The 16,781-nt window shown below is 43.4% G+C and overlaps 1 protein-coding gene across 1 annotated transcript in view; it reads left to right on the top strand.

Moving 5' to 3' along the window:
* The window catches only part of kirrel3b (kirre like nephrin family adhesion molecule 3b), a 194,159-nt gene that overhangs the window by 102,908 nt on the left and 74,470 nt on the right, over positions 1–16,781 (top strand). The gene's annotated exons all lie outside the window — the stretch shown is intronic.

Here is a 16,781-nt window from a genome sequence, read left to right as displayed (position 1 = left end):
GCGGTTTTATTTTTGGGAAATCATTCCACGCCTTTCATAACAGGCATCTCCTCCTATTCCATCTGGGAGATGGTGCTGGCGTTTTTTTTTTTTTTTTTGCATGCCACGCCTGTCATGCGCTTGGGGGCTGCAGAGTAAACTTGCTGCCAGGCATCTCTAGGCAAGGAGCTGCAGCCTTCAGCAGCATGGTTGTTGTCTGCCCGCATCCTCCCAAGCATCTCCAGCATCTTCAAGCCCTTCCAGCTTTCCGTTTCCTAAATGGGAAGCATCTGCAATGTCAGGGGGGAGACGGGAGCCTCAGACACCCAGTCAACAAGCTATTCATTTTCCCTTAGCCATGTCGAGTTCTTTCACAATAACAGAAACAAGACAGAACGCACACACACACACACACAATTATGGAGGGCCAAAAATGATGGCAGAATATCTCATATTCCGACTGGAGGCCCTCCAAAGCGCAAAGGAAATTGAATGTCTTGACTTAATTTATCTCCCCCCTCATCAGCCCTTGTGCCAATTGGTCAACTCCAGCCAATACAGAACCCCCTTTCAAGGATACTTTTTAACATAACAGCAACTCTTTTCCATGCCAGACTGCTGCACTCGCGACCTGCCATCACCATAGGAGTGAATTGGTGTCACTTTATTTAATTCGCCAATATAGCACCTGGTGTGATGCCATAAACTTAAAATGTCAGTTTCCACCAAGCGAGCTGTGATGGCAGGAGGAGGCGCGTGAGTAATTTGTGCAAAGGTGGGTATTGTGGATGTTTGAGGGTGCATTGGGAATAAAAAGGCATCCATTATAATGTGTTACCTAGCTCAGAGGAAGAAGCTATATGAGGTGTATAATGACATTTAGCGCTAGCACAGAAAACTGGGAATATATCTAATTACCAGGCAAATCATCAAGGAGGCTGTGGGCTGCTTCAAAAAGCATTGGCAAATGCTTCAAAAGCCGGAATATTCAGTTGCGTGCAATATCTGCCTACATCAACACTGAGTGTTTGTGTCACTATTGTACATTTCTACACACCCAAACATGTAGAGCGCACACACACACACACACACAAAAGATCCCCCACGGCTAATGCAGCTGTTTGCTTTAATAACTTGCATTAGAGTAAGCGCATCCCTGGAGGGTAGTGCTCCAAGATGAAGCCTAACGCTTCCATCTCCCTCGGTCACAGCAGCACCCTATCCTTCACACTGGCAGGCCAACACTTGGACACGGAGTAAATCTAGGGCACTGTGTGCTCATGTTCGATCTCATCACACTTGTGTAAATTTCCTTCAACGCCGCAAAGTTATGCCTTAGCTGGCTTAAGGGCGCGAGGTGAGTGTGCCGAGGAAGTTGCCGGGGCGGAGTGTGTGCGCGCGCATGTGTGTGTTTTCTTGATCTTCGCAGGAAATCTGACAGGCCAGTGTGCCTGCGGATTAGAGGGGCCTCTGTTTGGGTGGCTGCATAATTAGGACAACTCTGTTGACAGTGCTGCAAAGTGGCCTGCTTTTTCAAACACCGCACTTCTTCCCTCCTTCTCTGCTCTGTCCCCTTTACTTTATAGGTCCCAGCCTTGAAACAAAACCTACCTAAATGAACCCAGGGAGGCGATGGTTGCTGGGACGGGGTATAAATTTAGCTCTTAGTACGGTGAAGTGCAGAGAGGCAAAACTTTTGCAAATGAACTAAACGGGCCCCGTTGTTAATGGTAGGTGGCATAGAGGCTGTGTGGTTTAAGAGTCCTGGGTTTACAGTAAGTTCTGGCTTCATGTTGTTTCCCTCGTGTGCGTGCAAGATTTCCTCCGACAGTCCACACGTAGGAGATCAGATCAACTGGAAACTTTAAATTGTCTGTAGTCGTCACTGTGTTTGTTGACGTTTTAAACCAGCTAGACTGACAAGCTATCCAGAGTGCTTCAACACCTTTCACCTTATGCATTTTTAGGATGGACTTCAGCTCCCTCTGACCTTCAGTGGGAATAAACAGGTTAGAAAACAGGTGTTTGGATAGATCCATGGATTAATTTACCTTGCACGGCAGATGGATTCTCGCAGTGTTGCGAGATCACGCAAGAATCACAGGATCATATATTACATGAAAATCAATTGTTCATTCTAAAGAGCAATATTGGTCAGTTATACCAGAACTGAAGAATACTTCTTCATTGAAAGAAGAGCAAAGAATGGCACTGAAGGCTTTTTTTTCAATAGAAAAGATGTTTTTACGCTCTTCTCCTGACTGGCTTCGACAAGAGTTTGATTGACAGATGGTTCATCCGATCACCAGCCAAGTATTTCTTGAAAGAGTCTGCCCTTTTACAAACAGTTTCCAATGACGGCTTCTCCTGCGGTTCTGTGTAACTAACCACCTGGCAGGTCATGTTATGGATTCATGGCAGCAGGGTTAAAAGCATTGCCTCTGTAGATTGATTGAAGAAGTAATGTAGGGAGTTGAATGAAGATAGAGGATAGCGATTTTATATTTTCTCCTCTTCCTTTACTTTTTAAAGCAAAATAAATAAATATAATACCCTCACCCTGCAAGGAGCTCAACATTTTCATTTCACCTATCTGCGTCTCTGTCAGTAAGTTGCTTTCTACAAAGATAGGGATCTGGGTTTAAAAGCAGAACATATCTCTCCCATCTCGTGCTGCATCTCATGCTCAATGCTTTGCATTGAAGGTATGTGTAGCTTTCATTTATCCTTCCCTTTCTTGCTCTTTACTCTATCTGTTTGGGCTTTTTGAGCCCCTCAGCACAGAGAGGAGATTGTGACAGTTCCACGGAGAGCAGTTGTCATACTTACTGTAAACTACAACAACATGTCTAATTGAGCCACGCAGCTCAGTGCCATCCTCTTGCCAAAACCAGCCAGTAACTGTTCAATTGAACTGTGAGTGGAGACCAGTATGTGTGTGTGTGTGTGGGTGTGTGGGTGTGTGGGTGTTTGGCTGGCTGTAAGACGAGGGATCCTGGCTGTGCTGGAATGCTCCGTGGCAAGGTCTGTCAGCCTGTTGTGCTCCAGGTAATAGCTGACATTTCTTCATTTGTGCACCTAATTGCTGATTTACACTGCCTCTAATGGCATGTGAAGTCAGATCCAGACTCCGTAATGGGCAAGGGAATCTCGCCAGAAGTGTCCAAATGGCTCACTCTCCTTCTCTGTCTCTCCTCCCCCATCTCTCTCTCTCTCTCTCTCTCCACCTCTCTGTCTCTTCCACTCTTCCCTCGCTAGCTGACGTCTTCTCTGCATCCTTTATTTATGCACTCTTTCATCAGTATGGCGTTCTCCTGGCAAAATGCCAAGTCAAATTGTCACTTAAGATCAGAGATGAGTTTATCTCTCTCTCACTCACTTTCCCCCCTCTTCCCTCCCCAATTTTTTTTTTTGCTGTCTTCACATCTTTCCAATCCCTTCATGGGATGACTTGTGCAGTCCCCGCATGCAGAGGCTAACAAACGGTTTAGAGATCAGTTGACTGGAAAGAATGGAAAGCAGGCTGGCAGAAAGCGAGTCAATGGCTCGGCTTAAACTGACACTAAGCAGAATCGCATTGTACACCATTTTTCCCTTGCATTTAGTGAGGATTATGAATTTCGAGAAATAGGACACAATATGTTTTGTTTATGATTAGGGAAGCAAAGCAGTACAAAATGAATATTTCCCGTATAAAATGCATCCCAATCAGTAACACAATAAAGTAACGACATCACTGCCTGCCTGGTGCCGTGCTCCTACATGTTATGAGGTTATGAGGTTCAGACAAAGAGATGGAGGGAGGGATCAACCATTTATTACAGCATAAGGCCCAAGTCATTTCCTGGAAATGAACACACACTGGGGTGTGATATATGGGATCTCCTCTCCCATGTAACGGCAATCTAAGTGTCCTTTATGATTTCATTCAAAATCCCTCGTCCTTGTGTGGTGCAACTAAACACATTAAGGCAAAATGACGGATGGTCCCAGTGAGTGTAAGGAAAGTGGGGTGGAGGATACAATATGTATTCTCCACCCGCAGGGTTGGGGGATGGGGAGACTTCCTATTAATTATAGTGAAAGGAATTCGCCCCGCTGCATATTGTTCAGGTCCGCTGGATGAGCGCCGCCACGGTCGCATGCATGTGCATGTGTGTGTGATGGCTCAAGTGTCCCACTGTGGCATGCCAGTGTTGTACTAAACGAAGCTGACTTTAATGGCTGCCTTAATGAAGTGCCCGGGCCCTAATTAAGCCCTCTCCACATTGGTGGGGACAAGCTAGAGTCAGTCTCTCTCTCACTCTGAGCTCCCTGCAGGCCTGTTCCATCTCTTCCTCTAGGACGTGTTGCCTTGACATCTAAAAGCTTCCTCTAATGGCTAAATTGTGTCTGGCATGTATGTTTGTCTGTGCCAACATATGCTCGAGCAACAGAGCTTTCATAACACAAAATCCGCTGTCAGCTTCTTTCTTCTGGCAGCGCATGAGCACTGAACCAGTAAACAGTTTATTTGCCCATCAGGGACCTTTTTTAATGAAGAATATCATTGATTGGAGTAATATTAGACTTGGTATTTATTCATTGTCTTCGCTGCATTTGCTCAGAGACAACTCCTTTGTGAAACAGCTGAATTTTGTTTGTCAGTTTATAATTCGCAACGTGTCCGCCCGTGACTCATGTTTTCAACCTTTTGACGAGGGGAGGACTTTCCTAAACATCACATCATGAATATGAGAGGCATGTCGAGTGAGCTGACCTTCTGAATGTTCTTTAGCAATGTGACACAGTGCGGTGGCATCTAGACAAAGTGACTCTCTGAGATATTAAAGGGTTTGGACATGCGCACACCTTTCAGTGATTGATGGTCCCATACGGACGTAGCTAAGTCATCTTTTCATCTTCTTCACAGACATACAGGAAGGAAATCATTCTCCATCCTTCACATATACACACTACACCTAATGGCATAATTAATTTCAATGAATACCGTAATGATTTTTTTTTTGCTGCTGTATGGGCAAATCTTCAGTAGATATAATATATTGTGATAAACAGGCTCAGATTTGTGTTCTGTTTAATTGGCAGCGATGACCTTCCGCTGTGTTTGAGACTTGCAAAGCAAACATTTGATAAAAAAAAAAAACGTCGGCATATCTTCGACATCACCGCTTCTTCTCTTCTCCCCTCCATTTCGGTTGGCTCGCTTTAATCATGTTTCTCTGCTCGCTGTCAAAAGTAAATAATGAGTAGACTCAAGATGTCTTTGATTTGCAAGGCCTTAGCCGGGTCACAGCTCAATTGGCACAGACAAGAAAAAAATCAGCCCATTTGCTGAGGGCTCATTAGGAGCCTTGCAGCGTGAAGCCAGGGTCACTGGATGATATGGAGTCTTTTTTTTATTGAAAACCCCTTGATCCTGGAGATCACGAAAAACATGCTCCACCATGATGGCAAGAGAAAGAGAGAGAGAGAGAGAGAGAGAGGAAACGATTTCTCCAGATGACAAATTATATGCTTTGGGCTCGGAGAAAGAGAGAGGCAGAGGGCAAACACAGACAGACAGAAGAGAGAAAGAGGGAGAAGACATAATCTATACCTATGTGACTCCAAAGCCCGCAGATGAAAAGTCACATCATGTCAGACCCACTTTTGATGCATGCTGCCCACAGATGAGGCAGCTGGCAGATATACTGTGGGTAAGAAGGCTATTCGATCAACATTTCCGAAGGGATATCAACATCAATGTTTGATAGTGTCCCATATAGATGAAAAATGCATATAAATCATTTCTATCTCCTAGAGCCAACTGTGAGAGTGAATACAAACAGCCATTAGCTAAGCAGAAACACAGTATCTGTCCTCGTTGTGCAGGATATCATTTGTAAACCTCACATCTGCTCTTTTCTGTTTCTATATTTTCTTGCTGTTCATATGTTGTAGATGGAATCGTATCCCTGATTGAGTTAGCATGGTTACTCTCAAAAACACTGGCTTCAAGCAAACAGTAGCTGTGCTCTGGTTTCCTGTCTGGACTCCCCATGCTAATCGGATTCACATGAGCACTCAACTCATATCACTTCTCAAAGTTTGTTTCTTTCTGCCCTGGTACAAGACAAACAACTACAAAGTGTATGTGTGTGTGCACGCATAAAAAAATGGCTTATAGGATTATTACTGATCAATGGAAACATCCGCAACAGGCTTCATTCTGGAAACATTTGGTGCATCATTAGGCACGTCATTCCCACAGCTGTAGAAGACGCCATGCTGTGTTGCCCCAAAAGAAACACATAATAATATGATGGATTGTTGTTTCCCACTTTTTTTTCTGGGTTGCTTATATTGTGCCGCACTAACATGTGCATGGATAGTCAAAAGGATTCTCATGGGCATTAATGTTTTTTTTCTAGACTAGTTATTTTCAATTGAAGGGGAACTCAGTTGAGGTTGACTTCTATTAATAATGCTCTTTTTAAGAGTCATAGAACGTGTCTTTTATCAAGTTATCGCCCTCTCTACTGAGCGGTTTTGCAGTGGCCTCAGCCCCCATTATTCTTGCACATCCCGTCCCTCTCATCCCTCTCCCTCCACGTTCTCTGCATGACGACTTCATTACCTCGGAGATACAGGAACACCAGCAATAATTATTCATAAAAATATGCACCTGTAAATTAATGGCAAAGCATTATGCATACTGCTCCATCCTGGTAATGTACTTGGAGGTATTTTTAACACAGGGTAACACCGGCACACAGGTTAGGACCTGCAACCTATTATTCATATTCAGCACTATTTCAGCCAAGGTTAAATGCGGGTATGAAAGAACAAAGTGGTAATAATGGTGTCACTACAAGGGATATATGTTAATGCACACTGCTCATTTCTGTCAGAATCCCCACTTATATGCAGCACTCAAGAATTTTCCTATCAGGCTCACTCTTTGGTTTATACATTCTTTTTGTTATTTACTGGGGCTTTGGCAGAAGCAATTTGCAGTTCAGTAGCAAATTGTCCATTGCTTAAAACTAAACATAAATGGTTTTGGACAACTTCATCATATGCATGTAAGCAACCCTTAAACAGTAGCTAGAGATATGTTGTTTTGTACTTTGTACACTACCGGATGTAGGATATCACAACACATATGTGTGGTTGTATACGCTGCCTTTAAATGGCATTTTGTTTACTGTGTTCACCTCGGAAGTGGAAAATTTCTGAAAGATCCAAGTTCAGGAGTTTTCAGAAATGACGTAGGCCATGGAAGTAAATTTTTCGCTGGATGCTAAGTTAATATATTGTCATTTTAGTTGCATAGAGAAAATGTTTATATTCCCAACGGCCCAATGTTTTTCTTCTGTCATTACACCTTTGCATTTCCTGCATTATGTTTACCACTCACTAGCTTGCTAAATTGTTAGCCTTTTGGCGTCTATGTTGCCGTTGCCTAGCAGCAGTGTTCTCACAACTTAAGGTCCAGTGCGTAGGATCTGGTGGTATCTAGTGGTGAGGTTGCAGATCAACCAACTGAAGCCTCTCCCATGTGCCAAGCATGTAGAAGAGCTATGGTGGCCGACGCAAAAACACGAATGGCCCTCTCTAGAGCCAGTTGTTGTAAGAGTATATAGCGTAGGTCATTTGGAGCAGAGTCAGTGCGTAGAGTGTGTGTGTAAGTGTGAAGTGAGTGGTGAAGCAAGAGAGAGAGAGCGGTGGCGACGGGAGCGGGTAACGTTATCGACTCCGACCAAAGCAGGAAAAGTTAAAAGTGTTTGGTTTGTCTGTTCTGAGCTACTGTTGAAAGCCGTGTACATCTACATATGTAGATGTACACGGCTCATTCTAAGGTAACGAAAACATGATTCTTATTTGCAGGTGATTATACACTAATGAAAACGTACTTATTAATATTTCATTCCATTTCTGCCAATAGATCCCTCTAATTTTTACACACTGGTTCTTTAACAACTTGAACGCCAAGCATATCGTGTACACGACTTCCCAGGTCATAACCACAAGCTCACAAGTTCCATTTAAAGGCAGCGATCGTCTGTGGTTGACCACGGGGTCTGTTCTTTTAATTGGGGACAGTTATGACACCTGCCGTCCATCACCACATAATTAACTGTTCAAATCCAGTCATCTGTTGGGTGCATATGACAGCTGTGGGGGAAAAGCTGTGAAAACGCTGGCTTACAGATAGAGAGACGGAGAGAAAAGAATTGAGACACAGGGAGTCAAGCAGAGTCAGAGGAAGCTCAGGACAGAAGGTTCAGGTTGTGACATGTTAATTGCTCCTCTGCAGCCAGGTGCAGGAGAGAGTTGTCATCCTGGAGGGTCTAAAACTGCCTGGGAGTCATAGCTCCACTCTTCTTCATTCACACCTGAAGGGTACTGACACAAACAAACACACACACACACACACACACACACACACACACACACACACACACACACACACAAGCAGTGCCTGCGGTAGCATAACAGAATCTGATGTTTATCACCCCAAAGGGCATCACGTCACATCGCCAGTCCAACTCACTTCAACTGATTGCAACAAACTCACGAACTGAGATGTACTTGCAGCCTCACCTTCCCATGCCACTGTTCATTTATAGCCCCTTTTTCGAACAGCAGGTGAGGTACCAGTGTGCCTGTTTCGGGTATCTGTGTCGGTCAAATTTTACGGCCTATAATTCCTGCCCTCCAAAAAAATCCCATCCTCCCAAGGTGGTACTGTCTGATTCTCCAAGAAATATCAAGGTGGACATTCAAGTACTGACTTTTTAAAGCCTTGAAACTGGCTATGAGGTCATTTCAGATGATAATGATTGCATACATAGAGTAGAAGCCTTTGTGCTGTGTACGTAAGGCATCGCCACAGAGATGATGCAATGCAACAGGAGAGAAGTCACACTGCGAGGACTAGCTTACTAAAGGTCGGACTGTCAGCGCGGGCCAGCCACTCTAATCTCCCCTGACCTGACCTTCAATAGCGCAACATTATCTCCATTAGTGTCTACAAAAGCAGCACTCCATTTTCTGTATGCGGACACGTCCATATTTATATGCGTGTATGTTTGTGTGTGCACCTGATAGTGTTCATATGCTAGTGTGTGTTTCTGTGTGAGAGGCTGGCAGAATTTTCTTGCGACTGGCACCCTGCCCAGCAATGGGACAAAGGGCTCTGACAACCGAGGCAATGGCAGCCAAAGGTAATAGCCAAGGGTACCTCCACGAGTGCTGGAGTCACGGAGGCAGTTCAGTGACCAGGCGGAAAGCAAGCGCAGAAGAGCCTGTAAGTGGCCAGTAAAAACTGCAGAGGACCATGACTGCTTCTTGTTGAGAGGGCCTTTAATTGGTTTAGAACCCATGTCATCACCACTTAGAGTGATTTAAGATATGCCTCCACAAGCCAATAGCTACGCACGCTAAGTGGAGAGGTGGTGAGGACCCACCCTGGATCATGGACGGGTTGAAATGGAAGATTGTATGATATAATGAGGTATAGTTGGTCTCTGGATAGATGGCAGAGTTCCTGCTTTGCTTTGCATTCTGGCTGTCTCTATTCCCAATGTGCTCTCAGTGAGGCAGTCCAGAATGTTTCCCCTCTCTCAAACCCATAGTGGTCATTCGGTTCTTCTTTCTTTCTCTCTCTCTATCTCCTCTCTTGGGCCTTAGTGGAGCTAAATTGTGAGTAAGAGGCATTGGCAGGAACCTGACTTTTCCCTCTAACGTTAATGAGATACAAAGTGTGAGGAGATCACTTCATCATCGCTTGTTGAGGCAGTGGGAGTCAGTTAGTGAGCTGTACAGATTTTTTAAAAAGTGACCTAATAATGTCTGACCTCCACTCTTAAACCGCTCAGCATCCTCGCTAAACACTTCATTGGGAGCACCCCGTCGTAGTCAAATCGACACCCAACTGAGTTTAAAGTGTGGAGGAGGCAAAGTTGAGAGGAGCGAGGGCGCCTTGTTGATTTTTTTCTCTTATTTAAAACAAAATGTTCACCTACATCTCTCAAAGTGTTTTACCTGCACAGCAAATGCAAATTGGCAAGAGCAAAGCGGATATCAAATTAGAAGAAACAAATGGGATAGAGTAAAATGTAGAGCTAATGTTGAGTGGGGGGGTTTAGAGGTAGCGATAGGAGGAGTGTGGGGGTTCAAAGCTCTTCCACTATCGGGAGCTGAATCATGGCCCCAGGCAATGCTGTCGGCAAAAGAAAGTTCAAGAGGTGTAGAAAAAAGGAGAGGAGTAGTCTTGAAAAAAAGGGCTTTCTTGGGGCTTCACAGTCTAGTAACCAGGATGCTGAGTTGGATGTGGCAAAGTGCCCCGGGGGAGGCCAGGAGCACTGAGAGACAGTAACCTAAGATGAGAGGTACCTGAGCTTCAGCATCAAACCGCTCCTGTGATCCACTGAAGACTGGGGCTTCTGTGTTCGCTCACTGATTCCCCACCAACGGCCCAACAGGAGCGATCCTCACAGTCCAGTCAGGCCGGTCTCACTGGTCGTGATAGACACCAGCCAGGCAGAGTGAATTTAGCTCCTTTTAGTCCACGCCGCCTTTGAAACGGTATTATATTTTGGTTTATAGATTATAATGTCTCCTTTTGTTTGCAAAGAGGAGGATTCATAGCATCTTTTGAAGAAAGAAAAATGTATGAAAACATGTTTGACGAATGTGAAGGACACTGCACTTCTCTTGAGTATGATGTATTTATTTCTATTCAAGCAAAGTAGTTTGATAAACAGCTTCTTAAATAATGGATCTGTTTAGATTATCATGTGATTTCCAAAGAGAAAATGCTAAAAGTAAAAGGGAGCATTTTCAATTAGTTTTTCGGCTTTTTGCCATCAGAGTTTTTGGCAAAGCTTTTTCTATCATTACCCCCCCATTTATATTACTGCCTTAAGTCCCCTAAATCCTACGACTACTGCATCTCGCACAGCTGTGCACTTTTTATGGCATTTGCTAATGTACTGTAAATGACATAAAATATGACAAGCTTAGTCTTCTGCCAGCTCTCGCTTTATATCATTTTTTTATACCATTTTGAATTCCCATTTATTTATTTGAAGGCAGGTGTGATTTTATGTCCTCTCCGTGGCTGTAAAGTGCTACTTTGAAATGCAAATGAAGCTGTGATTGAGAGACTTTCACGGAGAGAGGGTGTTGTGTACGAGGTGGCGGTGCGAGCGCCGAGTCCGAGGGGAGATGTTTTGCGGTCCCATTTGGGGCTCGGTGATGTATTGCTGAAGAACCCCGCGGACTGGCAGAGGACGCTCTAGGACGCGCCGCTGAGCTCCTAACTCGAGTGCCATTCATGATGTACAGACTTTACAGACAATCATCCCGTCTGGTGTTCTCTCCGTGAACCACACCTCTTATAAAAGCTGAGCTCCCATTCCAAACAGCTTTCCACCATTTTTCACCACTTTAAAGACATCGCCTGCGGCTTTCTGAAAATAATATTTTTTGTCCATTTAAGGGCAGATTTCAAAGAAAGGCTTGGAGAATCCAAATGAAATTACAGGATAGAGTGTCTGCTTATTGCCTTATATGCACTTAAAGGTAGAGTGTATACTTGAAAGGTAATGGCTTTCTGCAGTCAAGTATTACGGTGGCTCCCAAACTGAAATGGATCTTTACTCCTGTCTTGACAGAGTCCTCTTACTGAAGGTGTGGCATAATGTAGTTCCGACTCAGGCCTCTTATCTCATGTCAGTGGTATCCTGCACACCTTGATAAAGCCTCCTCTTCCTCCCTTGTCTTGTAACAACATTCCACTCTGTCTGACAGGTACTGTAGCGAGCAGGAGCCTGCCTCTCATCTCTCCGCACACACACACACACACACACACACACACACACACACACGCATGGCTTTCTCCACTTTTCCGAAAAAGCTTTTTTTTCCCCCTAATGTAGCGCTCGCAGGGATGGACATGCATTTGGTTAAATCCAAAGTGTATTACACTCATCCTCATCGCCTGCGTTTATGTGTAGAGCTGCTGACACCTTACAACCAGACGGGTTAAGTTAAATACTCTCTAATGGAGCCGCAGAGGCTGTCATTAAAGCCCTGTTATTATGAGCAGGTGCGATGCGACAGCGATCTATCGGAGAATCAAACCTCAGATGCATTACTGTCTATAGAGTTGTTTTGGAATTTGAACATGATACAAGCATATGGATGTTGAGAGCAAACATCTGAGCCCTTCCTTTAGAAACGCCGCCCTTTGAAAATGACACAAAAGATCAGTAGCCTTCTCCTGAGCCGTTAACCATCTCAGTGAGCTGTTGTATATATGGTGTGTTGGTATTTTCGACACATGCAGCATGTTTTTTTTCCCCCTTTTAGCTTGTTAGTTAGTTTAATTAGGCGGTATGTGATGAATGCATGAGAGCTTTTACGAGTTGTTTAGAAGTGTGGGAGCACAACTTAACACCACCTAAGAAATGGTGTTACTCCAGCTGCTCTCACTGACTGCAGAAGTGCAGATAAAGGCAGACATCCTGGAACTCCACATGGATCCTATTTTAATGCCTCATTTACAAGACAAAAATAAATTAAGAGATCAGGCGACAGATACCTTACATCACTGGTTCCCAACCTGGGGGTCCCGACCCACACTAGGGGTCGCAAAAGTTTAACGTGGGGTCACGAGGCCTTCTTGACTTTAAGGGGTGTAAGACAACCTTTTTAAAAATAAAAATATAGTATACAGTTAGCCTATATCTCAGGATTTCATTCATTCCTGTGAAGAAAATATAAATATTAAATTGTTATTTTTAAAGTTAAAGGTAAAGGCCATTTCCAAAGGGGTCCCTTCACCTCTGACCTCAAGATATGTGAATGAAAATGGGTTCTCTGGGTACCGACAAGTCCCATGCAGTTTGGGGCAAGTCATAGTCAAGTCAGCACACTGACACACACTCCCATGTTAATAAGAGTATTGAATACTTGACAAATCTCCCTTGAAGGTACATTTTGAACAGACAAAACATGTGCCATTAATTTGCAATTAATTGCGATTAACTATTTTCAATTGACAGCCCTAAAAAAAATAACACATATTACAGACAGAGAATTGTATTGAAAGTTAATTGTACAGTTTATCTGTTTTTCTTTACTGTTATTGTTATACATTGAAAATAATATGATATCCATAAAATATGTCACTTAGTCATGGGTCGTCAGATTACTCATTGAGAGTAAAAGGGTCCCTTAAGGAAAAAGGTTGGGAACCATTGCCTTACATGACTCCCACAAAAAAAAAAAATTCCTCTTTTCCTAATACAACATAACATTGTAATTACAGCTCACTTGACAAAAGAGAAAGCAGAGATCCTTATTGCAACATTCATGAGTGTTTATGGTAAAGGCAGAATGTCTGAGTTGCCTGTAATGGCCATGGCTGAGCCACTGACGTTGTGATTTAACCTGGCACTTTGGCAGTGGCGAGCCGCTGCTCCAAATCAAGGCTAAGTGGCGGATTCATCAGTGCCCTGTCGAGATAAAACACTCGCCCGGCGGTGACACGGAGATGAGGCCCTGATTGGGACAAATACATCTCCCTCTGGTGTCAGCTCTCATTCACCGGTCTGAGCGCCGGCTGAAAGAAAGACAACTGTTTTGATTAGGGGTCTCTTTCAATGTCACAGCAGCCAGCGAAGAAGAATGAGATGCGGCTGTCTCCAAGGGAAGCAAATAGTTGAAGACGATGAGAGGAAAATGGATGTCTCCACAGTCTGGAGGGTGGCGAATGGGGATTTTATGAGTCAGAGAAAGCTCAGCGAGAACATCTCTTTTAATGAGAGGATATAATAAATCAAATCTTTCAGAAAAGTAACAGTGACACTGGGTATTCTGATATTGGCAGAGGGTTATGGCTACATTGCAGTTACAAGCGTGTTTCCAAGCCAAGACAATGTTTGTTAAAATCCTGTTTAGTTACTAATAAGCACTGTAATTTGCTGTGATTAACACATTGCTTATCCCCTCATCCTTAGTGTTTTTATTATTATCGCCAAATTTGATTGTGAGTGAAGCAAACACGAGTCTGTGTTGATATATTTCATCGCAGATAATTATAAGACCATTAATCACTGGAAGTGGATAATTATAAATCCATCTCAACTGAAGAAATGTGAGCATTAACTGCTGCGTCCCCTGAGAAATGGTAGGAGCACGGCTCTCATCCTTTCTGTATCATTCTTTCTACTCTAATCCATTCAAGCCAACAGGAAATGGGAAATGTGTTGAATTAAGCCATCTCAGAGGGGAATTTACGCTGGAAAAAAGTGATTTGACAATTGTTTCTACATCCGTCCATCCATCCATCTATATGGTCTTTTGCACTTTAAAAATGTGAATTGAAGGAGCCTATATTTCTCCCCACATCTCCCACGCTCATGCTGTACCTTTGTTCATCCTTCTAGCGACGATGCATACTTAACGCACCATCTTTTCTAGCTGAATATTTCCCCATAAAGAAGAAAATGTTGATGTGTGTATTCCACATATTGCCACCCAGTATGCCGCTGTGGCTTGATAAAAGAACCAACATGACACAGAGCTCTCCTTCAGTGTTTTACGGATTGATCTGCAATCGCAGTATTCAAAAGTACAAGGGCGATGAACTTCAATGCACTCTCACATGAACAGCTTTCTCTCTCCAGCATGGTCTCACTCTCAGGGCGTCAAATACCGACGCTTGCTTATAATATTTTTATAAAGAAATGTAGCCTAGATAGTCGTCACAAAATGTAAAATTAATACATGTTTATTTACAATAAAATTGTTTAAATGCAGGGAAACAAAACGGAATGTGTTCATTAACATCAATTAAGAGCTATTTAAATATGTGAAATGTATTATGTCGTTTTTTTTTTTAAAGCATGAAGAACTTCTTTGAGTTATTAAAACCTTTGGAATTGGACACCTTTCTTAAACCTTCCTGACACACAGATACATCCCTTTTAGCTGTATTTTCCAAGGGCTTTGATCTATCTCTTGATTTAATCTCACTCAAAGAGAGACTGCTCCAAGTCTTGAAAGTCAAGGTACACTTTTATCTTGTCAGCCCTACAAAATATGAGTTATGGCTGGACAAAAGGCAGCTTAATGTGGCTTTCTGTGCCTGTCACATATCATGTAATGGAAAAATGGGACTCTCCCTCAAAATATATGAAATGCCCTCTTGGACTAAGGCCCTCTCAACCCGGCATCCATCAAATCAGCCACCTGAGTCTGTTTCAAATGCTCATCATTCCTTAATGAACATGATCAATCCCAATGTAGGCTCACTTTGAACATCCGTCAAGGTCCCTCCCCAGCACAAGCACACACATTCCCTTTGCAAATCATCAAGTGTCTTAACATCATACACTCTGTAAACACTCAAGTGTTCATGTGTCAGCAAAGAGACAATAGCAAGGCTGGCCTTGGGCTCTGAGAACAAACATTCAAACAAATACTCTGAGAGCACTGAAGAGGCAGGAGGCGATGAAGTGGTGAAAGTTGACAAAGAAAGGATGTAATGACGGAGCAGAGAGACAGAAGGGACCCTTCCTATTCAATCAGGCCCCATCTGAAATCCCAAACTTCTTCTCTTCTCCATCTCCCTCGCTCATTTGCATCTCTTTTATGTCCCCGCTTCCCATTATGCAAAAGTATACGCAAAAAAAAAAAAAAAAAGTAGTCCGGTTTGCAGAGCGAGTCGCTTCATTTCCCCACACTTTTTTAATCAATACCAGCCAGGGGAGGGGGGTGATGTGGCGTTCAGTCGCATTTATGCTAACTAGAATATTTGAACCGTTCTCTTTGAACTGTAGTTACCTTGGAAACCAGCCCACAGGAGTTGCTGCTTTATAACAGTAATTACAATCAGTGGTCAGACTAGGTCTTGTATTTCCAGAACAAAGCTCACATGCATCCAGTAAGTGAACTACTTTGTGTGTTTGATTTCCCGCTCCTTGGACTGCCGAGAGGCTGACGACCTCGAAGGCCTATATATTTCATTAAAGCACTCTCTCTTTTTATCCTTCAGGAGAAGTTAGCATGGATTGGTTTGTTTACTGCTCTGGATTCTGGAAACCGTTGCGTAGCTCATGATGTCTTGATGACCTTTGGACCCGACTGTATTTGAACCGCCAGAAAAGATGCAGCATAGAGATATTTAATAAACCGTTTGTGGCCCCTGGTACTCCGGCTTCTGATGTCCATGGAATCTCACTTCTTCTGGCCGCGTAGCTGATGATAAAGCGAGTGCCTGCAAGGCCTTCCCGCTGTTGCCATTTGTAATTTTTAGAAGTCATCATCGGAGGCGATCCGTCTTGATTATGCCTTGGCAACTGTCATGCTCCACTAATGCACAGTGTGAGAGAGGGCATAAATACAACGTCTTCCCGCAGCACTGATGTTTATCTTCCCTGCTTCATGAATTTGCATTCCCACAGACAAATCTTACTAATAATGGCAGCCATCGCAGCATAGATAGGCTTGGCGTATTATCAGTCTGCGTACAGCAGTGTTTGTTTTACAAGTGGACAGGCAGGAAAAAGGATTTGAACATTCTGATGAGGAAGACAGATTGATAGTAATACATGTCTCCTCTAATGGGCTTGATAGAGCTTTATGAAATATTCATTATTGGTCGCTATTGTTGTAACATTGCCAGCTGCATCTGAGGGATTACATTTTTATATTAATGAAGTAGCCCGTGTAACAAAAGCGTAGCTGCTCTGAGAAATAGGGTGTTGAAACCTTGGTGCAAGCAGACTGGAAAATTTCAAAAT

The sequence above is a fragment of the Sebastes umbrosus genome, chromosome 7 (assembly GCF_015220745.1).
Source record: "Sebastes umbrosus isolate fSebUmb1 chromosome 7, fSebUmb1.pri, whole genome shotgun sequence".
Classification (NCBI taxonomy): domain Eukaryota; kingdom Metazoa; phylum Chordata; class Actinopteri; order Perciformes; family Sebastidae; genus Sebastes; species Sebastes umbrosus.
This window is presented reverse-complemented; position numbering and strand designations above follow the sequence as displayed.